General features: G+C 38.2%; 1 protein-coding gene across 2 annotated transcripts in view; it reads right to left on the reverse strand.

Annotated features, from left to right (window-relative positions):
* Positions 1-27945, reverse strand: part of grin2b (glutamate ionotropic receptor NMDA type subunit 2B) — a 303629-nt gene that overhangs the window by 69620 nt on the left and 206064 nt on the right. The window lies entirely within an intron of this gene.

Genomic DNA, 27945 nt, shown 5'->3' on the forward strand with positions numbered 1-27945 from the left:
TTTACAAAACAGATCAAAATAATTGATTAATCAAGTTGGTCAAAGAAAATTAATAATGGTAGAGGAACAAGTTCACCTTTCAACAGCAGCCTCTTTTTTTCACTATATACCTGCAGAACAGGTGTTAATTATTAAGGGGCATTAAAAACCAGCAATACTGAATAGCTACAGAGCTAAGTAGGATATTTCTTCAATGTGCAAAAATTTAATGTCACTGTTACACAGGTCTTTAGGTAAAATAAGTAAAATATTCACTTCCCAGAAATTTCCATATCTGGCATTTACTCCGCTTTTACCATTTTGTTAAGTTGTCATTAATTATGGGTTTCCTTATTGCTCAATTTGCATGCCTTCCCTAAGAGTTGAAATCCTGCCCTCCAACCTAATTAGGCAGAAGAGGTTGAGAAGGTAAACTTTAAAAGCTTCTGAGTTTAGCACAATGGACAAGATAGAATGGCACAGAAGGGAAAAAGGTCATAAATGGAATGCCCTCTAGTTATTCTTGACATCTTTTCATAAGCAACTTTACAGATATTTCAGTTGACATGTCATATGTTTTCTTTTTCAGGATAGTAGGATGTTCATGAGTGGGATACACAATAGGGTTTCATTTATATTAACAACTTTGTTTATTGAGTTCCTAGATTATGCTGTGTAGTTTCATACACATAAGCAAACTATACCAATACAAATTAACACTGCCAATCATTACTGCTTGATTCTGTGAAACAGTGGCCTTCAGTTGACAAATCAGGACTTGGGCACGATATACATACATAAATATTAATACTGTACTTCAGATATTAATTCCAGAGTACAAGCTTGGACAACCTTGGAACCTAAGTATGAACCATGGAAAATCCTTGCATGTACACTAAAGATCCTTATGACATTAGAAATGGACACCAAACTGTGAAACAGATGTAAGGCTTCTTACTATATTAAATAACAAATATATAGACTTCACTGCCACCAGAAATCATGATGGGCCTCTAGTTTATATGTTTTTATAACAGGAGTAGACAAATTCATAGGAGATGACAGTATCTGTTAGTCATCCATTTATATGAATCCTTCAGATGAAGAGGCAGCATGCCTTGCACACCAGTTATTAGTCAGCTATAGTAGGAAAGAATCGTTGCATTCAAGGCCTATTGTAAGATTATCCACTCTTCAAGGATAAATGGACTCCACCCTTAATTTACTGATTCCGTGTTTTTCTCAATGAAGCAAGATTCATCATCCCCTCCACCTCCCTCAGAAGGCATGCTTACAGCCTTTCAATTCCCAGGAGAGTTTGAACAGGAGCACAATACACACTCCAAATTTTGTGAAGCAATTTAAACTGCTTGCAAGGACAATTTTCAACATCTGCTGCTATTGATGTCTTACATGGGCTCATTGGACCCCTGAAACAAACCTGAGCAAAGGGGAGATTGGCAAATTCCAACTTGGCAAGCAAAGAAAACACCAGATGTCTGTTTTTACTGTAGCTGAACAGATCTTGTTTTATTTATGCATATGACTACCGGTATTAACACATTCTTTGGATTTCACTGATACTGTGAGTATCTTTTATGACTTCAGCTACTTACAAAATAAATAAATAAACAAGGCCCATTTTAAGAGACTATACAGCTAAGCAAGCTAAAAAGTTTCATAATTAGACATACCCTGTCCTATTTGCATAGGGGCAGGTCCCAATTAATCTTCCACTGTCTCACTTTCTCCCCTATTTTTGCAATGTCCCAATTTTTCTCTCCTCCTTCCCTTCTCCCTTTATTTTTGCTTACATCAATTTCACACAATTAACTCACCAGGAGGGCAAGTAAGGAATGGAGTTGTGCCCTTCTCAATTGGCTTTTTTTTTACAGGCTTTCATAAACTCAGTACACATAGAATCATAGAATCATAGAATAGTAGAGTTGGAAGAGACCTCATGGGCCATCCAGTCCAACCCCCTGCCAAGAAGCAGGAAATCGCATTCAAAGCACCCCCGACAGATGGCCATCCAGCCTCTGCTTAAAAGCCTCCAAGGAAGGAGCCTCCACCACAGCCCGGGGGAGAGAGTTCCACTGTCGAACAGCCCTCACAGTGAGGAAGTTCTTCCTGATGTTCAGGTGGAATCTCCTTTCCTGTAGTTTGAAGCCATTGTTCCGTGTCCTAGTCTGCAGGGCAGCAGAAAACAAGCTTGCTCCCTCCTCCCTATGACTTCCCTTCACGTATTTGTACATGGCTATCATGTCTCCTCTCAGCCTTCTCTTCTGCAGGCTAAACATGCCAAGCTCTTTAAGCCGCTCCTCATAGGGCTTGTTCTCCAGACCCTTAATTATTTTAGTCGCCCTCCTCTGGACGCTTTCCAGCTTGTCAACATCTCCCTTCAACTGTGGTGCCCAAAATTGGACACAGTATTCCAGTTGTGGTCTGACCAAGGCAGAATAGAGGGGGAGCAGGACTTCCCTGGATCTAGACGCTATTCCCCTATTGATGCAGGCCAGAATCCCGTTGGCTTTTTTAGCTGCTGCATCACATTGTTGGCTCATGTTTAACTTGTTGTCCACGAGGACTCCAAGGTCTTTTTCGCACACACTGCTGTCAAGCCAGGCGTCCCCCATTCTGTATCTTTGATTTCCATTTTTTCTGCCGAAATGAAGTATCTTGCATTTGTCCCTGTTGAACTTCATTTTGTTAGTTTCGGCCCATCTCTCTAGTCTGTCAAGATCATTTTGAATTCTGCTCCTGTCTTCTGGAGTGTTAGCTATCCCTCCCAGTTTTGTGTCGTCTGCAAACTTGATGATCGTGCCTTCTAACCCTTCGTCTAAGTCGTTAATAAAGATGTTGAACAGAACCGGGCCCAGGACGGAGCCCTGCGGCACTCCACTTGTCACTTCTTTCCATGATGAAGATGACGCATTGGTGAGCACCCTTTGGGTTCGTTCGCTTAGCCAATTGCAGATCCACCTAACCGTAGTTTTGTCTAGCCCACATTTTACTAGTTTATTTGCCAGAAGGTCGTGGGGGACTTTGTCGAAGGCCTTACTGAAATCCAGGTAGGCTACATCCACAGCATTCCCTGTATCGACCCAACTCGTAACTCTATCGAAAAAAGAGATTCCTTATACAGTAGCGTCTCACTTATCCAAGCTAAACGGGCCAGCAGAAGCTTGGATAAGTGAATATCTTGGACAATAAGGAGGGATTACGGAAAAGCCTATTAAACATCAAATTAGGTTATGATTTTACAAATTAAGCACCAAAACATCATGTTATACAACAAATTTGACAGAAAAAGTAGTTCAATACGCAGTAATGTTATGTTTAATTACTGTATTTACAAATTTAGCACCAAAATATCATGCTATATCGAAAACATTGACTACAAAAATGGCTTGGATTATCCAGAGGCTTGGATAAGTGAGGCTTGGATAAGTGAGACTCTACTGTATTAGTTTTGTGTGTTCTTCCTCATTCTTTGCCCTCTTGTTGCCTGGCCCTTTTAACCACACTGTTATTGTTGTTCAGCCACATATGTCGAAGTGAAATCTTGGAGATGTGCATAGATTGCATACCTGCCCACTCTCTTTACACACATAAAGTTTAAAACTAATTCTTTGTTGAACTGTTTGTTATAGAGAAGTGTAGTGTAGTATAAAACAGAAAAACAAATAATGACTTTAGTGGATCATTACTATTTGACATAAGTGGTACTAAAGCATTTACAGTCCTCAAATAGCATGGACATTACAGTTAAATTATCTGGCTGTGGATTTTCTTTTAAAAAAATTATTTTCTCATGAAAAATGGTTGCATCGTTTGTATATTCTTAGATGTGTGATATTTAGGTTTTATTGTGTGTAATGTACTGATATAGGTTATTCAGGCAATTATTTGTATGTCTTAATATTTTTCTATATTTTTATCTGTTTTGGGAGATTTGTCAGCACCACCATCTTTTCCCATTGACACTAGTCTTATCAAACTTAGAAATACCCCATCATATCTGCAAACTCCTATTTCTAAAATTCAGATTAGACATGATAGGAACAAAAATGTGTCTTGGGAACTGTCAATTATTAAACTAGGAACTACAAGAAGTATTAGGAAATGATGGAGAGCAAAATCAGTGAGGGCCTGACCCTCTTTGTTCAGGCCACAGCCTGCTCTGAGTCTTGAATGCTCTACAGCACTGACGATACTATCAGCATATCAGATCTGATCCATAATTCATTTGGACTTTTGCATTGGTACCCGAATTAATTACAAAGTAGAACTCAATGTCAATTCAAACAATGAATTAATTAGGAAGCTGGACCCAGTGGTAATTTCTATTCCTATATATCCCCTCTCTTATTCTAATACAAAATTTGGCCATGTCTGAGAAATGCAGAAGTGGGGCATAAAATCTGGCTTCAATACCTGACTTTCATGCCACATAAAAGCATTAAGTTGATTGAATCCACAGAGTACAGCTAAACCTCTATGTATAGGCCCGCAACTGTGAAAAGTTCCATGTGCATACAACTATAGACTTCATTGAGAAAGCTGGTGCCATCAGTGTTTTTCATCACAAATACAGACCTTACAGGGCAACAGGTGTAGACACAAAGGGAATGCTCTGAGCTATTGGCCTGATGCTCAGAGGGAAGTATATGTTACTCTGACCCATCTTGGGCCACACGTGAAATTGAAGGTCAGAACAGATGCAAATTCTGCAACCTGCATGTTATCAAATCTTATGAATCATCAACTCTATGAATTTGTCAAAATCAAACCAGCAAGGGGGGGGGGGGGGACACTAACCTAGGTGCATAGTCTATACATGTGTATGTAAGTAGGTAGATCTACACAGCAATGTAGTCAGTGGTGTAGTAGAGCTAAGAGTCACAAATTGAAGGCATGGAAGTTTAAGACAGTTTCAGCCTTCCCCTTCAGACTCCTTTTTATTCCTAGTTTAGTGCAATCCCCACAGTAACTGAAGAGAATATTTTTTTCTGGCAATTGTATTTTTATGAGTTGCCCTTTATATAATTCAAATTGGTTAGGGACTGCTTTACAGAGAGCTCTTTGTGGCACAGATTAAAATTACTAGGGGCTATATTAGATTAATGCAGCTACCTGCACATGGGGACTCTATGAAATGGTGCCACTACAGAGATGATCCTACACTTCAAATTTTACCACCATGCTACATAATGTATTTGATCAGTCTAGATTACTTTTACTCGACAGTCCAGTTGTTCTAATAGCGAAACTTTAAGGAATCACATAAAGAGAATAACTAGTGCAGCCAGATTTTGCTTGGATATGATGAATGTCAAAGAATGGTCACTCACTTTTCTGAATGAGCAAAACTCTTTCAAGTTGTCGTTTTCTGCTTTCCCTAATGAATACAACAAGGCCGGGACAGTTTGAGGATGACTTGTTTTCTGTGAAAAAACAAGGTTATGATGCTGGGATTTCTTCAAGAAATCTGATAAGGAATAGTATGGTATCTCTTCAAGTTGAATATTGCTTCGAACTTCAGTCAGCCTGTATATTTGTGTAAATACAACAGAAGTGCAAGTCTCCAGTAACCTTCTCTGAAGGAAACAAAGAATGGATTTAAAAAAGAAAAAGAAAAGAAAAAGACAACATCTCTGAGGACTGAAGTAGTTAGCAACAATAAATTAGACTTGGCTAAAACAAACCCATCTGAACTAGAAAGGTTGGGCATGTTTTACACCTGGTAATCATAGCAGAGTTTGCTATTAAATTAATTTAAAATCCATATCTAAAGCATCAAGATGTACATTATACAGGTTTTCTCTCCCCCACCCCCCTCGATAGAAGACACGTTTAGAGAAGTAATTATTTAGTTAATGTTTCCCCACCCCAAACTATTGATTTTTGTCTTTTAGTTCTTTCTCTCTCTTTTTGCTGAGATATCTCTTTTTTTCACGTAGTATTATAAAACATGGGACTAAATCTTCTAAAGGCAATAGATCCCATCTTTTCTTGAAAGATAAGCAGGGTCATCCTTGGTTAGTACTTGGAGAGGAGAGTGGCAATGAATGCCAGGGGCTGCTCATTTTATTTCAGAGGAAGGAACTGGCAAAGCCTGTGTTCACAACACAGAGAAGCTCCATCCTATCTGTAACTGAACTTCAATAAGAAATGTGCCTGTATGGTGAATTAATACAAGTTGTTTATGAGTAAACAAGATATGTTATTTTTCAAAGAAGACTTTGTTTCTATCTCTGAGTGGCTGTTTTAACTAAGGTTTAAAGGGAGTGTATATCTTTTGGGCAACTTCAACTGCAAAAAAACAATCATCCTTTGCTAACCAAATATATTTTTGTAGTGGCATGTCTTTACCCTTGGCAGTCTAAAGACATGGTTCTTCATTTTAACAGCTGAAGTTACCTGTGTGCTATTATATCAGAGCTTGTGAATATCACTAGTTAAAAGAGTTGACTTCTAACAAGATCATGTTTTTCTTGACTAGTGGTTTTCCAAAGGTGGTCTCCACATATTCATGGAGATTCACATTTGCCAAAAGGATATTCGCCCATAGACTGGGTGCAGTTATGTTCCAATAGCTTATGCAATAAGTAATTTTTTGCAATAGGTTATGGAATGACTAATAATGTGGCCAAGCAGTGTTAGCATGTGGTCAAGAGGGCAAATATTATCAATGAGGAAGAAGACACAATCTAGGAAAGGCTACAGCAATTTGTTTTTGTCTAAACATACTGGGAAGGGCAAGAGTCTACTTCCTTCTCTCTTTCCCTCTATTTAAAAATAGTTGAAAGACAGGAAGACGGAACATTAATCAAGATTGCCCCTTCCAAATCTGGACATTTGAACAGGCTGATAGCAGAGGCAGTGATATCATGAGCGCAGAATTTGGGGCAAATATCCATGGGGTTTGAAACTTAGGAGAATTGACCATTTTTATTTCAGTGGGAAAGTACTGGAAGTGAAAGCGTAATGGAGATGATTGCTGTATTCAAGAGTTTGATGAACTCAAAACCTACTGCCCATATCACAGGAATGTGCACTATTTTTTTAAAATGGAACATGTTCTAGCCCAGGGAAAAAGAATCCATGCGAAAACTTCCACTTTACCATGGAGGGATGTATGTGTAAAAAATATTAAGTATAGAGTCTAAAATGGCCTAGCTCCCGCAGTAGCTAGAAAATGAAATGAATACAGAAATACGAAATAACACTTTGACAAAAAGATGCCTATATTTTGCATTATATTCTTTGTAACCTTGCAGAATATGGCTGCTCTGTTGTAGAAGCACAGTACACACCATCTGGGAAGCCATTTCCCCCCTAGTTTTGCAACAGACTGCACACAATCCAGCCAAAAATAAGCATTTTTAAGGCTCGCTGATTTCAATCAGAGAGCAAAACACACTACTATTTATGTGACCTTGAATAAGCCATTTAACCTTTCTGTCACTCGTTTTCCTCAATGGTAATTTGGGAATAGTAATTCTCAGTGCATCGAGGCTAATCTAATCAATGTTAATGCATCAAAATAGGTGTCTCGGATGACAATATCCTAATTAATGACTTCCTTGATATGAGAAGATAATGCTGTGCATTTAAAACAAAATTATCAAAAAAGAATAAAGAAAAAGCTTATGCATAGCTTCGCGCCCCAAGTAGCTTTGTAGAGATCGGTAGATTCACATTAGCAGGAAGAAATTCTCAGCATTAATTTTTAAAAATACATTTCTAGCTTACTTTTTTGCAGAGAATATCTTAAAACAGTGATGACAGTGTGTCTTAATAGATCAGAATCAAGAAGACGATTACTCTGCATTTAAAGTGTATTTTCTTTGATTTCAAATGTCACGTCATCTAAGCCCATTTCATGCTTTTGAGAGACTTAGCACATGCTTTAAACATTTTAATTTCTACTAGAAGAATGCCAGGACTCATGGGTATCGAAAGCAGTAGAAAAATTCAAGAATCATTTCACAAGTGGGCTTCTCCCTTCAGCAGTATGTGCATTAGTGAGCAAGCATTTTTACAGCTGAACTTAAGTGCATGTCTGTGTCACAGAACTCTAACCTCTCATACTGTATTTTGCAGACTTTGATTTAAATCACTCTTCTGGGCCATCTTTCAAAAGCAAGGAGTTACTACTATTGCTTTTGCCTTTGCACTATCTCACCCTGAGGAAGTACCTGGGAAGGATTTGCATAAAATACTAACAGAACAGGCCTAGATCCACCAGACTTTCTGGATGCAACACTCTGTCACCATACCTATACCATTCCTTTTACCAGATCAATAACAAGCAGGATATTAGCACAGAGAGGTGGTGCAAAGTGGTAAGGTTGGGACATCACAACAGTGTAAAGCAGGAGAAAAGTGAGCCTCCTGAGATGTAACTCACACCAGGCCTAGACCAACATAGTCAATAGTGAGATGGGCCAAAAGCTGTAATTTAACATTGAGGATAACAAAATCCCTACCACTATTCTAAACCAGTTATTTGTGTGCGTGCGCCTGAGAATGTAGTATCTCATAGTGTTGGACATATCACTCTGTTAAGTATTTTTGTGAATTTTCCAAGTGTGTTGATCTTCCATTCGTTTCTTTTTGTACATTATCTGTCCTCAATATGCCTTTTCTCATTTGTACTTCAGAAAACCTTGCAATTTTCTGATTAGTTGAAAGTAAATAGATAAGCATCCAGCTATTTTCCTACATCTATGTGCACAGTGATAGAGATCCATAAGGACCTCTGGAGATCTTCTGGAGGCCTCTGCAGATGATATATTTAGGGTAGCCAGGTTGGTCATGCACCAAAACAAAATCTAAAACCCCCATCTTTAGTGGCTAACCAAAATTCACATTTTTAAAAACATATTAGCAGTACAGAATGATCCCTGTCTAAAAAGGCACCTGTGGCTTCATAAAAGGACAGGGACATTCTGGATTCCAAGAGGAGTTGTTTTACTGCTGCTAAAAAAAGTTAAATTTGATTGTCCTTTGTCTCATCCTCATATGGCAAAAAAGATGGGAGTGTCCTTTTCCGGCATAACATCCCTCAACTAAACAACAGAAACAACATTAAGACAAAATGTAGGCCTGAGACTTCAACATAATCACTTTTCTTATTTTTAGCATATATTGCCAAATGAAGAAATCTGCAGGTGATGTCATTGTTCTGCATTCAGTTATAAGAACTCTGCTGCTCAGTCTACTCCTCATTGACTAAGAAAGAGCCAGGTTCATGTAGCTGCAGCAAAAAAAAAAAAGGAGCTTATGGAGGGCACTTTGGTCATTGAAAGATCCACAGAGACTTTCATGACCAAAAAAATGAGTTGCAATGCCATCTGTCCTTCATTTGTATTTAAAGTGACTTATGAATGTTAAACAGGCACACAATTGTTGGCATCCTGTTGGTGAATTACAACACTTGTTTGACATTAGTAAGTCACCATTTGCACATAAATAGGTTTAAACACACACACAAACACACACACAAATAGGTAAACTCTTCCAGGGCAGCATAAAACAAAGCATGAAACTACAAAACATAATAAAATGTTATGGATAATATAATTTGAAATATTTTACATCTGTATGGAAATGTTTTATTCACATTTCCGTAGAATCTTTAACCAGGGACTCTCCTGGGATAAATAGCACCCTCATAAGATATACCTTCCTTCAGTGCTCTTGCCCTCATTAACATATGGTTTGCTTTTAAAACATTATATACAGTTCTCATGTTTACACAACATATTGTTTTTGATGCATATATTCAATGGCTAGCAATTCTGACAAAAGAGCAAAAACACAAATGATTAAAGAAAAAAACTAAGGATTTTTTGTAAGAATCCCATGAAAGACAGAATAGCTCTCTAAGGGTGTTGAGCTAATACAAAATTGCTAGTTGCACTTTTAGTAGAAGGGAGAGAATACCTGGGGTGGAAAAATCCCCCAGAGTATTTGTATCACAGAGAGTTGAGGATATGTAAATGAGAGATTAAAGGACTTTGGATCATTGGAAACTACTTAAATCTTTATCATCACAACTCTTGTTACAACACCTTTAACTCTTGAAGTGTTTAGGTTAATAGTAATGTTATAATGTATTTACTCATTGATAAGCTAAAAAAATCAGTAACATTCACATTCTAAGTGGGACAAAACATTATGATTCTGTTTAACTGATATTTAAATTTATTCAAATTTAAGTTAAAAGTCTGCATTGAAACAATTATCAGAATGGAGGTGGTTCTTACATTAGCATCTTTGTTCCTGCCTTCAGTTTAGAAAAGAAGGAAAAGGCTGCATGGATTTTTACCCAAATCCATTTTCTTGCTTTCTTGTTCTTCCAATCATATATTTTCTTCTCCTTATTCTTCCCTTTATTTTGTCTATTGATTCCTAAATAGATCTCAGCAAAGGTCCCAGGGATAAGAACATCAAATTCAGTTTCTTAAAACAAATGAAGAACTTTAAAGAAATGTCCACTGTAGAACATAGGGAGACTATCTGAATGCAACACCACTCAAGGTGCCTTTAGTGCTTGTTAGTTTAATTTCAAGGTTAAAACTAGTGAACATTGGAATTGCCTAAACTATCATATTGTAATCATAAACAAATCAACAAAGATTCCTAAAATTATGTGTATTCATGAAAGAACCAGTTCGGGAATGTAAAATTTGCCATTCCTATTAACACTCTCTCAATTAATTAATAACTTAATCAATTACTGAATTCCAAAAGCAAGTTAATGCTGAAATTTCAACTCAATCTATATAGTTAGAAATTGAATTTCCTTGCTGCTTTTGTTTGAAGATTCCTGACTTAATTTATTTTTAATTACTTACTTCTGAGCACCAATTTTGCCCAGACGAGATCTGACAGTGTCTGGAGAGGACGACGATCATTTGAAAAAGTGTAAATTTTTAAAATTATTCATTTAAAGTTTTTTATTGAACTCTTGGTGGAACCACATTAAAAATAAAATATGCAGGGGCCCTGCTCTTGGTCCCACCACCATTTCAAGCACGGCTGGTGGGAAAGAGAGGGGGGGCCTTCTCCGTGATCGGCTTGTCCCTCTGGTTCTCCCTCCCTAAAGAAATTAGAATGGCCCCATTACTCCTGTCCTTTAAGAAACAACTGAAAACTCATCTGAGTACATTAGCTTGTGGAGAGGAAGAAAAGTAGACTACCACTGACTGCTTTGTTGATGATGCTGACAACTGATCATTCTCATTTATGGAAGATCTATATTTTTACATGCATTTTAACTGTGTAATTTGTTTTATATGATGTTTTTGACTTATTCACATGTTTTAGCCAACAGTGTTTAATCTGTTTACTTTTAATGGTTTGTTTAATTGTTTATCATGTTATTGCACTGGTATTTAATGTTTGTCAGATATCCTATCCACAAGCCTTGTATCTAAACTCATACCCTACTCTCCTGACTAAACAAAACAGATGCTACTGTATCACAATTTCCATCAGCTCTACTCATGATGTCTGATGAGGAGGAAAACAGGAATTGTAGTTCACCATCAGAGGGCAATATAAAATGACATGGAGGGCCAGATTGGCCCCACAGATCTTGAGTTTGACACATGTAGTAAAAGTTTTATAGCTCATAAGCAGCATAGGGGCCCCTGGTGGCACAGTGTGTTAAAGCGCTGAGCTGCTGAACCTGCGGACCAAAAGGTCCGCAGGTTCAAATCCCGGGAGCGGAATGAGCTCCCGCTGTTAGCCCCAGTTCCTGCCAACCTAGCAGTTCAAAAACATGCCAATGTGAGTAGATCAAAAGGTACCGCTCCAGCGGGAAGGTAACGGCACTCCACGCAGTCATGCCAGCCACATGACCTTGGAGGTGTCTACAGACAACGCCGGCTCTTCGGCTTAGAAATGGAGATGAGCACCAACCCCCGGAGTCAGTCACGACTGGACTTAACGTCACGGGAAAGCCTTTACCTTTAAGCAGCACTTTGCATTTTGCCTGGAAACAAAGTGGTAGCTACTGCATCTGTTTTAAGTTATATGGTCCCTATAACTGGCCCCAGTCAGCATTCTGCCTGCAGCATTCTGGTCCTATATTTTCCAAACAATTTCTATGCCCCACGTAGAATTTATTAAGTAGTCTTAATGAGATTCAATCAAAGCATCATGATCAGAAGCTCTCTTCATTCCCAATCTGCACCTGCAAATATTACAATGCACTTGTGTAGCCCATGCTAACCTGATATCCATTTCCTGATGTTCTGTAATAATAGAATCCCTATCTTATAAAAAGAAATTCCACACACAATGGCTCTTCGTGTTATGACTAGCCAGAGTTTTCAGTATTCATTATCCAAGCCATTGTTTCACTTCTGTTCTCATCATATTGGATGCTTCTCATCCTTTTTAAAATGTTAAATCTGACTAAGTATATCCACCTGCTTACCAATCAGAGACACATTGTCCCTTTTCTTCTCACGCACATGTATTCCACTTTCCACACTTCCTAGGAAAGATATAGCACAACTTTCAGAGAAATTGCATCGTTCCCTTTGTCTTCTTCCATATATAGTATGTATATATCTCTGCATATATTCAACTACGCAAAAAAAAAAAAACCTGTCTCAGATGTTTCTTATTATACCATCACAAATGTGAGATGAAATAAAGTGTACATTGGCACAAAAAAAAACACTGACTGAAGGATACAGGTAAAAAGAAATATAACAGATAATTGCTAGCATACGCATATCTTATTGGAGAATATAGATCTCAGTTGACCCATCATTTGAGTTTTCAAGGAATTGTCATTTTTCAAGCTGACACAAGAAAAGTGCTGCATGACATTTGAGTATACATTGGTGATAGTTCTTGACTATAGAAAAGGATGTTTATTCCAGACAGAGCCGGCCCTAGGTATTTTTCAAGTGTAGGCGAACAGAATTCCCCCCCCCAACCAATAACTGAAAAATAAAAGTGTTGGATGAGTGAAAATGTTGGATAATAAGGAGGGATTAAGGAAAAGCCTATTAAACATCAAATTACATTAAGATTTTACAAATTAAGCACCAAAACGTCATGTTTTACAATAAATCAACAGAAAAAGCAGTCTTGACTGCACCCCCGTATGTTTTGCGCCCCAAGCGACCGCTTAATTCACCTCATTGTTGGACCGGCTCTGATTCCAGAAGTGAACTATATTTGCATTTTTAAATAAGTTCTCCATGTTCCCCTTTATCAGACTGGATAATGAATATAACTGCCATATATTTCTGTTTCTAAGTGTCTACATAAGTGATTGATCTCTGAAGTTATTTAAAGATACATGCAAGAACAGAAAGTCAGATGATCAAATGTGTAGTGTATGTGATATGAAACAATGTACCGAATATGGAAAAAGGTACTTCTTAATTGTCAGTATTCATATATACTCTCCCATAGAAATGATACTAATCAGTAGAAAAATCTGGCAGGCATGGCTTTGCTGCCAGTTCAGAATTCATATCGACTTGATATAAATTCCTCATCAGAGACCACCTGTCATATAATATCCAGTCTAAACATACTCAGAATAAAGATCCAGCAATATCAACAGGACATGTTCTGAAGCAAATACGCATAATACTGCATCCTAAAATAAAAGGGACTGGGGGCCCATCTACACTACTATATAATGCAGTTTTAAACTGCATTATGTGTTCACTGTAGACTTGTATATTCAGTGATAATAATAATAATAATAATAATAATAATAATAATAATAATAATAATAATAATAGATACTGTGGGACTTCCAAATCCAGACTGACAAAGTTCTGGAACACAACACACCAGACATCACAGTTGTGGAAAGGAAAAAGGTTTGGATCATTGATGTTGCCATCCCAGGTGACAGTCGCATCGACGAAAAACAACAGGAAAAACTCAGCCGCTATCAGGACCTCAAGATTGAACTTCAAAAACACTGGCAGAAACCAGTGCAGGTGGTCCCGGTGGTGATGGGCACACTGGGTGCCGTGCCAAAAGATCTCAGCCGGCATTTGGAAACAATAGACATTGACAAAATTACGATCTGCCAAGTGCAAAAGGCCACCCTACTGGGATCTGCACGCATCATCCGAAAATGCATCACACAGTCCTAGACACTTGGGAAGTGTTTGACTTGTGATTTTGTGATACGAAATCCAGCATACCTATCTTGTTTGCTGTGTCATAATAAAGTAATAATAATAATAATCCTTTATTTATATACCGCTCCATCTCCTCGAGAGGACTCGGGGCGGTTTCCAGCATGTGCAAACAGCCTGCTTGTCAAAACAATATACAACAGCATGAACAAACAGACATAATAAAAACAATATCATAAAACAACAGTAAAAACAGTTCAGTTAAAATGAACACAATTACAGTACCAATCAGCATAAAGGAGTTCAATACAATAATCAAGGCTGTGAAGTAGACATATTCAATTGTAAGAGATAGCTAAAGACTTGTACTTTAGTGTATCATAGGACCAGGGGGTAGACAGTGTGTAGAGCAAGGTCAACATGGTGAACAGACAAATTAATTTTACTCAAAAACCTGCTGGAACCACCAGGTTTTCAGTTTCTTGCGGAAAGAGGGCAATGTAGAGGCTTACCTGATCTCTTTGGGGAGGGTGTTCCAGAGCCGGGGGGCCACCAACAAGATGGCCTGCTCTCTCATCCCCACCAGCCGTGCTTGGGACAGTGGTGGGAGTGAGAGAAGGGCCTCCCCGGCAGATCTTAAGTCCCACGCCAGTTCATAGGGAGAGATGCGATCCTGGAGATAGGCAGGGCCCAAGCTATTGAACTGCATTATTATATAAGTCTACATTGACGATATAATGCCGTTTCAAACTGCATTATATGGCAGTGTAGATGGGACCTGTGATTTTGGTACAATAGGATTGAGCAGCGTTTTGAGGTCAAGCAGTCAAAAACCATTTCCTCACAGTTTTGCCAGTAAATATCCAATGTGTTTAAATCACTTAGATTTTGTACTTTGAGGTCTACCTGTGATTTCTAAAAATTTGAAAATTGACAGATTTTTAAAAAAACAAAAACAAACTTAACTCTAGTACATTCATTGGGGTGGAAACATGCATCATTATGTACATTTATGAAACAGACAGGTGTTCTTGAAAAGTTGAATAAACTTCCCAGAAAGAAAGTGGTGAATGCCACGAGCATGAAAACATCAAGTGCCACAAGGACATTTACTGTACATTGAAGTGATTTTTATCTCCCTTTCTACTCTTCAGTACATGTCATTCCCTGGCAGGACAGATTTTCATCTCCACTGCAGTCATTTCTGGCAGAAGACCCCTACAAAGTTAATGCATATTTACTGAAGACATTTTCTTCAGGGGTGCCCTGTGGAAGTTAATCTTTGTAGTAAGCAGGAGCACAAGATACAACACATTTTTCCTAAAGGGAGGGAGAGTCAGTGCAGCCTCTTGCCAAAGGGTGAAAAAAACACCAAAATCCCTTCTTTTTTAAAATGTCAGCATACAAATATTTCCTCTAAAATATCTGCATACACATACAAACATTGCAGGGGCAGAAAAATCTAAGAATCCCTCAGTAGTAGATTTGCAGCAGCTGAAGGTCATCTCTGCTTAGCTATGGATTCTATTTTCTTTTAACCCTTCATCAGCAGTACAGTTCTGCCATATAAATTAAACCATAGGGCAGAATGACTGCATAAAATATATTGAATCTCTGTATTTGAAAGCTATGGACAGAATTGAGCACCATTTTCCCTGGGCTATTAGGAGCCATGTGCTGCTGGGAAGATAAGTTCCCCAAGGTTTACATTGAAACTCCGAGATGATGTATGACCAGAGTGTTAATAACCTCCATGCAGGCAATACAGAAACAAGTGTTCTGTCCGTCCTTCATCAACTTTGCTAAAATGTTATTAATATGCAAGGGAAAAATCAAGTAGCTGAACTAATTCATTACTGAAATGTAAGCTGTTTGTATGAGAGTAAAATATTTAGGGAACTATCCATCCAGACTAAAGCACATTTAAGCCTCATTGTATTCAATGAGAAAATTAATCAAGTGATGACAGTCAGCTTTGGTTGGATTCCTTGTATTTGAGAATATATGACTATATGTGTGCATACATTTATATGAGCATTTAAATGTGTGCACATATGCAGAGTTTGGAAAGTTACTTGTTTGGCCATGTTGACTATGGGGTACTAAAGTTTGTCATTCAAACAAATAACTTTCCTGTGCTTTGTATATGAACATCATACTAGGCTACACCAAACAACTGGATCAGATTTGTCTTATTATTTACTGATGAGAGTGTTTACTGACCAGTAATTAATTACTAAGCGCTAGCACAGTACAGTGCTTTAAATGATGGATTATTATTCTAGAGATCAGGGTTCAAAACCCCACTCAGGCACTGAAACCTACTGGGTGACCTGGGGCAAATCACACTCTCTCAGCCTTTAAGGAAGATAATTTACTCCAATAAATATGGATTTCCAAATGAGAGGACGTTATGTTATATTGCTATAACGACCTCTAACTAGGCACTAAGGAAACAATTAGCTCAAAAACATGAAATAATTACACAGCATACACACAGCCTACAATCAAAATAAACTACAGTAGTGTCTTTTATAGTTACTTATATTTCCTTCCTTCTCTAACTGTATTGAAGAAAGACATTTCTGAGATATGTAACCCCATTTGTAAAACAGGAGTGCATGTGTGCTTCCATGTCCTTTACAAAATCAGTGACTGTGTAATTCAAGGTGTTTGTCACACTTTTTGTTCTTATTCCTCAGGCTTCTTCGCTTCTCATCCAGTGACTGACTGGGCAATGGAAGTTAATCAGGTTTCATGTATTTCCCCTTTGGGTCTGTATCCACTTTTTTGAAGTTATTGCCTAATTGCTAGATTTGTGCTCAGTGAAGCAGGTTGTGAATGCTAAGCTTAGGCTGGTACACAAGGGAGCACCTTAGGTGCTTCTGATGGCTTGTTTTCAGAATTTCCATGGCAGCAATCCCAATCAAAGCAGCCATTGCCCTGAATTTGCAAGACCTGAGCAGGGCTGTTGATAAGAGGGTGACTAGGAGGTCTCTCATTATGTGCCTTCAAGTTTTTCTCAATTCATAGCAGCCTTAAGCCAAGCCTACCATGGTGTTTTCTCAACAAGATACATTCAGAAGGGCTTGACCTTTGTCTCTTCTGAGGATGAGAGAGTGCAGCTTGTCCAAGGTCAACCAGTGGGTTTCCATGGCTGAGCGGGGATTTGAATCCTGATCTCCATCTTTACAGTCAAACTATTGCACTATGTTACCACTCTCATTCATAGGGTCACCATATGTCAAAGTCAACTTGATGAAAATCCCATTGTTTCTCCCTTCAGATTTGGTGCATACATCCTGTGGTTCTCATGGAAGTGTAAAAATAAATTCTGATTACATAGCTCTCTGTTACTCCTTGGGCTCTTTTCCTCTCATAACCCTGCTCATAACTCCCGGTGGCGCAATGGCCTTGTGCCGGCAGACTGCTGACTTGAAAGGTTGGGTTGCTGACCTGTAGGTTGTCAGTTCAAATCCAACCGGGGAGAGTGCAGATGGGCTCCCTCTGTCAGCTCCAGCTCCCCATGCTGGGACATGAGAGAAGCCTCCCACAAGGATGGTAAAACATCAAACATCCGGGCATCCCCTGGGCAACGCCCTTGCAGACGGCCAATTCTCTCACACCAGATGCAACTGGCAGTTTCTCAAGTCGCTCCTGATACGGGAAAAAACCCCACTATTCAGCTAAGATTCAGTAACAAAGAGTCACTCTTAATTAGTCATTTGGATTCAGAGAGAGAACCCTCTCCCATCCAAGGATACAATGGGCTTTCAGTGAACCAGGTTTTTTGTTCCTATAGCCCTCTCATAAGCTTTGCCAGTGACTGATCCCAGATGTTAAATGGATTGCACATCCTTTAAAAAGCCTTGCTACCTATTATATTTCCATTCTTTCTTTTTAATCATTTGGAATTTTGTTGAGGCACCCGTGAAGTGCTCTTCTAGAAAGAAGTGGGTTAAAGAGCTTTGAGAGACCTGAGGAGAAATATATACAATATTGTTGCTATGCATCATTGTGGCAGTTTTAGGAAAGAACTAGGATTGGATAAAACATTTGATATAAAGGCATATATACACTAGTATAGAAGAAGCTAAGAATGTCAATGAAGAACCTCATATATGGAAATTGATTTTTATTATTATTTCTATTTTCTTTGTATTTCAAATGGCTTACATCATAAAAAGCCACTGCTTAAGATGCTGGCCACTTTCTTTATGCATTTGACAGTCTGATTAAACTCCTGGATAACAACCTTGCAAGGCAGAGCCAAACTCACAGAAGTACAGGGTGTTCTTATCATTGCCTCCCAAAAATAACTCCTTGCCAATAACAGTCAATCAATTCAGCTTCTGCCAAATAACACTTGCAAGTGTCCCCATGTTGGACAACTGCTGACTCTGTTTGTCCATGGTACAGCAGGGCTACACAACACCCAAAATAGACAACTGCTACAAATTTGGTCTTACCTAACTCAAGGTACCTGTGGCTGGCAGATGTGAACTAAGGAGTCTTTCTTGTGCCTTATCCTTACAAATAATTCTGTCCTGCTAATGAAAAAAGAGAAGGAAGAAAGAGAAGTGAGCATTGGCTCCATCTATGTAGCAGAGTAAAACTGTGGGTGTTTGGTCTGCTAAAATGATGCCAAATTAGGCACAAAGTGGTCCCAATCCAAATAAAATCAGTACGCACAATGCTCACTGGCACCAATGAAGCAGATCAGTCACAAGTATGTCTAGTTGATTTCAAGAAGTGTGAAACACTAATTTTAACTGGATTAGAGTTTGTATACAGAACAGTCCATTTAATTTTAACCTGGATAGCACATCCATACTTTTCTTTGGTAGCAATATATTTCTGTCTGTCTGTCTGTCTGTCTGTCTGCCTATGCACTGTTTTACAGGTATCCACATTTTTAAACCCAATATTTTTGTTTTCTGAAGTCTGATTTTGCAAAAGCTAAGCTAATTCAAAGCATAAATACCACACATTTTCACAAGTAACATATCTGCCTAGTTTAGCAACTAGAATGGAACATATACTATTTCATCTTAAAACCTGGAAATTCAAATTCTGCTGATATTTGAATAAAATTAATCTGGAAAACTTCATAACGATTTATAATGACAAATTCTCCCAGCAGTTTCACACACCTATAGACAATTACTTCACCTCAAACAGTAAAACATAAAATGCATGTGTGTTCTATGTTTGATGGCTATTACATAACAGGTCAGAGCAGTGGGACCATAAAGGATGACCCTGACATATAAAGGAAGAATGGGGAAATGGGAAAATGGAGGCAGAAGGAACCAATGCAGACATGGCTAATGTTACATCCTATGATCAGCCACTCTGGCTTAAGATATCTACAGACAGAAAGAGAAAATGGAAGAGGCCATTTGATTACAGTTCATCTTGGGGATTATATTTTCCTTCTTATATCTGTTCTGACTTAAGAGAAATTCACACAACATTGTCAGCATACAAGTGCTGCAGACGATGCCTGTGGAAAGCCTCACACAAAACCTAAAGACAAGACAGTCTCTGTGCTGTTGACTGGGAAGGAAGTGGAGAGCCAAGGGACCTGGAGGCATTTGTAGCTGGAAGATGTTAAGGATGTGGGGGATTGAATTTTGAATGTTGATTCAAAAAAGTCAAGGCAAATTTGGGCTGCGGATCTCTATTTTGTCTTAACTGTTTGAGACAAAAGAAGCATCTGCTTCTAACAACAGTGAATACAGATCCTGCAAGAGATTATCACACTGTGTTAACTTTCTTCAGTGTTTGTTTATCGCCAGCCATGCTAGTGCTAAACGTTAGGTATTACTTAATGACTTTCTACACAACGGCAGCCCTCACAATATGAGAAGGGTAATAACTTGCAAGGCATAATTGAAACGATCACTGTCCACTCCACCTGTCTACGTTTGACCAAAGTAAATGGAGTGAAGCAAACTCTAAAAACCCCAAATTGCCTTATTTTATCCATATCGTTTAAAACACTGGCATTTTATGTTGCATTTTGCGTACATGTTTTAGGCAGAAATGAGAAGAGATCATAAAGAAAACCAAGTGCAATGTGCAATGATCAAGCAGTGCAAATGGCCACATAATTTCCACCCTTTTGAAGTTGCCGCATAAAAGCTCATTAATCCACAAGAATACGAGGTTGCTATTTTGTGTCTTCTTGGGAGGACTCTGCTGCTCCTTTTGCAAACAGTCACCCTTCCTCTTCCCCAGCTGACCTTCATAAGGAACATATAATTTTCTATCAGTGATTGTCCACTGTGGATCTTTTTGAATAAAGGAGAAAAGGGCAGCCTTGAAGAAGTTATTAATTTTGCTATATAAGAACCCTAACCAAATATCCAGCTCTCCTGGATGAGCATTCCTTTCTTAAGCATTGTACTTTCAGAACATTTTAGGTTCTGCTCAATCACCTACTTAAAGGCAAACACAACCTTCCCAAAAGAATACATAGAGTTGCTGGAGTTTAGAGTAGTAGATAGAAGAGCCAGAGCAGCCCAGTTATGTGCAAGAAAACCATAAAAATAACTCTTGTACATGATCCTCATTTTTTTGAGGGAAACAAAGTTGGAAACATTCCCAGTGGAATAAGAGAGAAACAGAAACTACAAACAACTAAACAATGGTTTTGCTTCATATTGATTAAATCCAGGGTGAGAAATGTGCAAGCCTACAGATGTTGTCAGATACAACATAGCCAAAGATGAGGTATGCTGAGAGTTTGAAAAATCTAACAACTTCTAGAGGGCTGCAAAATTAAACTGTACAGTGTGTAATATACCTTATACCTGAAAGTTAATATTAAAACAATCATGTAGTCATTAAATTAATGCTGAGAACACAGCCCTATAAAAGGTTCATTTCAGAAAAGGGATCAGGATCTGCTGCAAAATGTATGTACCTTCAAGTTGCATGTCAACTTATGGCAACACCCTGAATTTCATAATGCTTTCTTAAGGAAGGGATATTCAGAGGTGTGTTTCCTGTTCTTTCCTCTGAAATATAGCCTGCAGCTCATGCTATTCATTGGTGGTCTCTCATCCAAGAACTAACCAGGACTGACCCTGCTTGGCTGGCAAGATCAGGTAGTATCTGATCCCTTTAGGGCACATGCTCCAGAAGACAGGAGAAGAATTGAAAACAATCTTAACAGATTAGAGAGATGGACCAAAACTAACAAAATGAGGTTCAACAGGGACAAATGCAAGATACTTCACTTAGGCAGGAAAAATGAAATGCAAAGATACAGAATGGGGGACGCCTGGCTCGACAACAGTACGTGTGAAAAAGATCTTGGAGTCCTTGTGGACAACAAGTTAAACATGAATGAACAATATCATGTGGCGGCTAAAAAAGTCAATGGGATTTTGGCATCTGTAAATAGGAGTCTAGTGTCTAGATCCAGGGAGGTCATGCTCCCCCTCTATTCTGTCTTGGTAAAACCACACCTGGAATACTGTGTCCAATTCTGGGCACCGCAATTGAAGGGAGATGTTGACAAGCTGGAAAGTGTCCAGAGGAGGACGACTAAAATGATCAAGGATCTGGAGAACAATCCCTATGAGGAGTGGCTTAAAGAGCTGGGCATGTTTAGTCTGCAGAAGAGAAGGCTGACAGGAGACGTGGTGGCCATGTATAAATATGTGAGAGGGAATTCATAAGGAGGAGGGAGCAAACTTGTGGAAAGTATGATGGAGGCTCCATATATATATATATATATATATATATATATATATATATATATATATAATTTCTGCAATTAAAAAAAACTAAAGAAAGGAGGGGGGATGGATTGCAGGTAGGGGTATTTGGTTAGGTATACAGGTAGGGGTAAGTTAGGGTAGGGGGAGTGATTTGCAAGACAGGGGTAAGAGGGGGGTAGTAATTATGGGTATGGGGGAGGAGGTTGGGGAAGGTCAATAAAAGGACAAGTGGGGAGGGAAAAATTGCCTAATTGGGGGGGGGGGGCGAAATTCCGATCTTCTGTCTTCCATTTTCTTCTCTTTATTGATTTAGCATCTTAATTCTTCTCGTAGGTATTCATCAAATCTTGACCAGTCCATTTCTTTCATGGCCCTTCCTGTGTTTCTTTTGATTAAAAAAGTCAATTTGTCCATATTTATAATATCCATAATTTTTCCTAACCACATTTCTTTAGTGGGTATGGTTTCTCCTTTCCAATGTTTGGCTACTCATATTCTTGCTGCCATGATTAGGTATGTAAAAAATTTTTCATTGTTATCTGTATACTTACTTTTATTTTCCCATCTCTGTTTTGCATATCATATAGCCCTAATAATTAATAATCTGGTTTACATTCCAAAATAAATGTTAATTTTTTTTACATTCACTATGAATTTCTTTCCAATATTTTTAATTACCTTACAACTCCACCACATGTGGAAATACGAGTCTATTTGCTCTTTGCATCTCCAACATTTGTTGTCTATGTTTTTGTACATTAAGCAAAGTTTTTTGGGTGTTAAATACCACCTGTGTATTGTCTTCAACCAATTTTCTTTAAGGTCTGTGGCAAAATAATATCTAATTTTCTTATTCCAAATGCTTTCCCATTCACTCATATTTATTGGTCTGTCTATGTTTCTAGACCACTTTAACATTGATTCTTTAATTATTTCTTATTCTGTGGCCCAAACTAATAATTTGTTATATAGTAGTGTTATAATTTTCTTATTTTTTTGTAATAAATTATCCCAGAAGCCATTATTGGTATTAAATCCTAGTACTGGTATCAAGAATCGTTCTTATAATCTTTTTGAATATCCTCTCATTTTTTAATTTGGGGTATGTCTTTATTTATATTTGATCTTTTGAGAGTTTCTCTAGATGCCGGCCATTTGTTCTAAACTAACAGCCTCCTCTGATTGGACTCTAAAGGTGAGAGCCAAAGGGGCATTTTCTCATAAAAGTATCTTTTATATTTTTCCTCCTTTGGAGGCTTTTAAACAGAGGCTGGATGGTCATCTGTCAGGGTGCTTTGAATGTGATTGTCCTGCTTCTTGACAGGGGGTTGGACTGGATGGCCCGTGAGGTCTCTTCCAACTCTCTGATTCTATGTGGCAAACTCAAGGCCTGCGAGCAGCATCTAGCCCACCACACTATTTTATGTGGTCTGTGAGGTCCAGAGGCATTTCAGCACTTGTAGTATACTATTGCATTTTTTAATGTTTGTTGTTATTTTCAGAACATGCTTAATGTAAGAGGATGGTGTGTGATATGGTGTCTCAAGTTATTTAACAATTTGTTAAGGAATAGCTAACAGTCCTTTGACAACAACCATAAGGCCAAAGTGGTCCTCGGCGAAAATGAATTTGATATCCCTGCTTTAGGGTATACCAGTGGCCTTGAGCACTTGAAAGAAGGTTTGGGGCACTGCAAAATAGATTCTTTGACTACTCCTCTCCCAGAAAAGGAACAAGATTCCACCACATCCTCTGAATGTTGAACAGTTGCTCAGAAAAAATAACCTACAGAAATGATTTCAAATGTTAGCACTTGGCACAACAATTAGATTGGATGAAAGCTCTGTGGCTGGCCAGTACCTCTGGCCAAATGTCCCAAAATAGGAAGTGTGAGATTTTGACAATAAAGTAAGGAGCTTAATCTCCCAACAGAATCTTGATTCCTGGGTGAATCTTCTCTGATTGTCTGTTATGCTTTCTTTCATAAGTTGTTCTAGTGTGTTGGAATTTGCAGACAGATAAGGAAATGACCGCTAAATTATTTGGGTTTTAATTATGACACACAAATATTATTATTGACACAACGACATAGTATGACACAGCAAACAAGATAGATATGCTGGATTTCATATCACAAAATCACAAGTCAAACAGTTCCCAAGTGTCTAGGACTGTGTGATGTATTTTCGGATGATGTGTGCAGATCCCAGTAGAGTGGCCTTTTGCAGCTGGCAGATCATAATTTTGTCAATGTCTATTGTTTCCAAATGCCGGCTGAGATCTTTTGGCACACACAATTTTTATTATTATTAATAATAATAATAATAATAATAATAATAATAATAATAATAATAATAATGGTTTTGTGTATTATACAAAAATACTGCTCCATATAATTGATATTACTTTACCAATATAAAATGTTTCAAGTACATACACCATAGCTAAATATTATAGAACTAGTCATAATCTTTAAAATTATATCAGACAATGGTTGTCATAGTTTGTTGCTCTTGATGCTTTTTACAAGATAAGAAAATTTTTAAATCTTTTAAAATATATAATTATTTCTTCTTTAAAAAAGGATTTATGTGCTAAAGAGAACATCTGAAAACGCATTAGGAACCAAATCACATCTGCAGTTGTTTCTCCCCCTCAGGCTTTTGGCCTTTAAAGCCTTCTTGTACGTAGTATCACCATGACCAGATCTCTCAACAATAGGAATGGGCACAGCTGGCACAACAATCTAAACTGGGCCAAGACATTCCAGCCAAACAAAGTAGCTTGCGTCAATCAAAATTCAATGCATAATGCTGGCAACATAGACTATGCATCACTGAAAATAAGAATCTGCTTATGGATTTTTCAGTTTAAAAAACTAGAAAGAGAGGAGATGGGGAATGGAGAAGAAAGAAAGAGGAAGGAAAATGACTTGACAATATCAGAACAAGGTGATGAGCTGTTAGTGGTCACTGATTTCAAGTTGGGGCCAGGTTGTCCTTTCCTCACTGATCACTTGAGGATAGGGAAAGGATGCATCCACCCAGTCAGTAACCCTTGAGTCTCTGGCCATCAGCCCAAGCCAGATATTCTTGCATTTCCTGTTCTTGTCATGAGACAACTAACATTTTGAGCACAGTTCTTTTGATGGAGAACGAAGTAGGCAGGAAGGATATTCTCTGCAGAACAAATGCCATATGATGCTAAATGGGTTTTTATAGCAAAAATGTTCATCTTCTTTTTAAAAAAGAAATACTAATTGTCACAGGATTTCCAGCACACACTCAGTCTCCATAAGAAGGCTACATGTAGGGAAAGCAGATACAACCCTTCTGTCACCAATCAAAAACCTAAAAAAACTACCCTTACAGTTCAGTTAGCATTAAGAAGAAGAACCTCTCAGGAGTAATCCAAGGAAACCTATTCCCCTTAAGAGTATTAAAACATAAAGCAGGAGCAATTTTCACTGGAATTACAGACCACCTGGAACTAAAGAAATCCACTCACCTTTTAAAAGTTTTTTTTTTTAAAATCACAACTTATTTGCTAACAATAAATGTAAGTGTTGGATCTAATTTGACCTGTTTCACGCTCTAAGTGATGCTTACATTCAGTTGGTATTTCCCTTTCCATGTCTGGAACGGCCATTTCTGAGCATTAAATTGACTTATGTGCTCACCATTTTGCAATTGGTTCAATGGATCTACTCCATTTGGGAAGAATCAATAAGATTCCAACCTATTATTATTATTATTATTATTATTATTATTATTATTATTATTATTATTATTATTATTATTACTATTATTATTATTATTATTATTATTATTATATTTATTTATGCACCGTTTTATCTCTCTTGCAGGGAACTCAAAGCAGCGTAACATAAAAGCATCAGCATACAATTTAAAAGATACAAATATGCAAACATGAAAACAGAATTAAATATAAACTGCCCCTCAGCTCTGGAACTCCTTGCCCAGGGAAGCCGTACGGGCCCCTCCGTGCTGTCCTTCCATTGGCAGGCTGAAGCCTTTTTATTCAGACAGACTTTTAAAGATGAAGGTGTTTAAGATCTAGTCAGGGGGTGTATTTTTAATTATATCCTAATGCTTTCATGTCAAGCTGCTTTGAGTTCCCTTTGGGAAGGTAAAGTGGAATAATAATAATAATAATAATAATAATAATAATAATAATAATAATAATAATAATAATGCACAGCATTAAAAATTCCCATTTATAAACCATTAAATCATATTTAATGTTAAAAACCTTCCTATTTCTACTAGCTTATTATAAATTATTAAAGTATTTAATAGGGTTATGCACTGATTTGTTTTCAAAAACGGTCTTTGGCGGGTTTGGCTGGTTCAGCCACTCGTTTGGCCACATGGTCTCCACCAACTTTTTTTTTTTTTGGCCGCAACATAATAGTGGCTGCCAAAAATGGCTGCTTTTGGTTTCTTTCAGCTACACGAGGAGAGCAGGGAGGGAGGCAGCTGCTAGAAGGGAAAGGATCCCTGAAAGGGTGGTCTTTTATGCCTGTTGCCTTTAACCCAGGTCTCCTTGAAAGACAAAAGGGAAAGAATCACAGAAAGGGTGGTTTCTTAAGTCCGGTGCCCTTAAAATGATTGGGGGGGGGGGGGAGCCTCAAAAGTTCCCCATTGCCACCAATGGGACAGATCTTCTCGGATCTTTCAGTTGCTGAGTTAAAAATTGCTTTTTTCTATTAGCAGATTTTAGGAGGCTACCGAAAACAGATCCAGGTACCCACCAAAATTTGGATACCAAAAATAGATCGCGGTCCAGCCAAATTGCACAACCCTAGTATATAAGCAGTATAAATTCATATCACATCATACTGTTAAATTAACATTTGGTTCAACACACCTCCAAGAGTACTAATTCTCTATGAAATATGGTTTCCCTATCTCCCAAACTACTTTTTCACCATGGATAGCAAATGCGAACTTGCTTCTATTCCCCATCAAATCCCCCCACATACCTCCTTCCTGGGATTCCTGCACATCTATTCATCAGATCTCTCTCTAAACAGAACAGAAACAAAGTCCCTTTTGGGGAAAAGTAGAGATGAGGATAGCACAAAAGTAATGAATACTTCTATAAAATGTAGATATTAGTCACCCAATGGTTCATGTATTTGGTTACATGTATGTAGACTGAGTTCTGCTCTACAAATATTTCTGACTGTGCCCTTTATTAACCAGGTGTACCATCTGACGATAGTTGTATAAAGTGATGGCTAAACTAAGACATTGGAATGGTTTAGGATGAAACAATGGAGGATGTCTTCCTGAGAACTTTCATGTGTGTCTAATCCAGTTCTACAATCTTTCACTGAGAATACAAGGAAGGTTAGTCCAGACCCCAAAACATTGAAGACTTCTATGCAAACATTACCCAAAGGTGCAGTGCAGAACACTGCCTATTTTGGCTGGCCCTTTCTGCAGTACAGATAAAACAAGCAAATTGGGCTCTTCTACAACCCTAGTGTAGAGTAACTTCCAATGGTTTCCATAAGCTAAAAATGTGTGTTCATTTCTAAAGAAATGTCCTATGATGGTGAGCCTTGAAGGTAGGATTACCAGTACTTAAAGTAGTGTCTCCAGAAAAGGTGCACCAATAGGGCCACAGAGACATTCCATTTTGCCTAGTGGTTTGAGCAAAAAGTACATGCATAAAGACTCAAAGCAACAGAGGCACACACAAAACCACCAGGTTTCATAGAAGGAACAATTAAATGGTATCCTGGGGAAATGGGTGTTGTTTCTGGGATGAGCTCTGATGGACCAAATGGCATTTTTGTGTTCCAAATACTGCCTATGTTCTCTCACGCGTAGAAGGGCCTGAGTTCTCATCAATTATGGAAGTTGTTTAAAAAGGCATTTAGGAAAGTGCACAGCAGGCAGATTTGCAATTCCACCTCAGTCCCAGCTGGGCTGCTTTTAGAAAGGGGGGCACAGTTCACAGCCAGTGAGAAGGGAAAAGTGAAAGTCACGGGCAGAAGATAAAACGGAGGGTGTAGAAAAGGAGCGACTCGGCCATGTTTCACGAAACACATAGGTCTCATCATC

Source organism: Anolis carolinensis, chromosome 5, assembly GCF_035594765.1.
Source record: "Anolis carolinensis isolate JA03-04 chromosome 5, rAnoCar3.1.pri, whole genome shotgun sequence".
Lineage (NCBI taxonomy): Eukaryota > Metazoa > Chordata > Lepidosauria > Squamata > Dactyloidae > Anolis > Anolis carolinensis.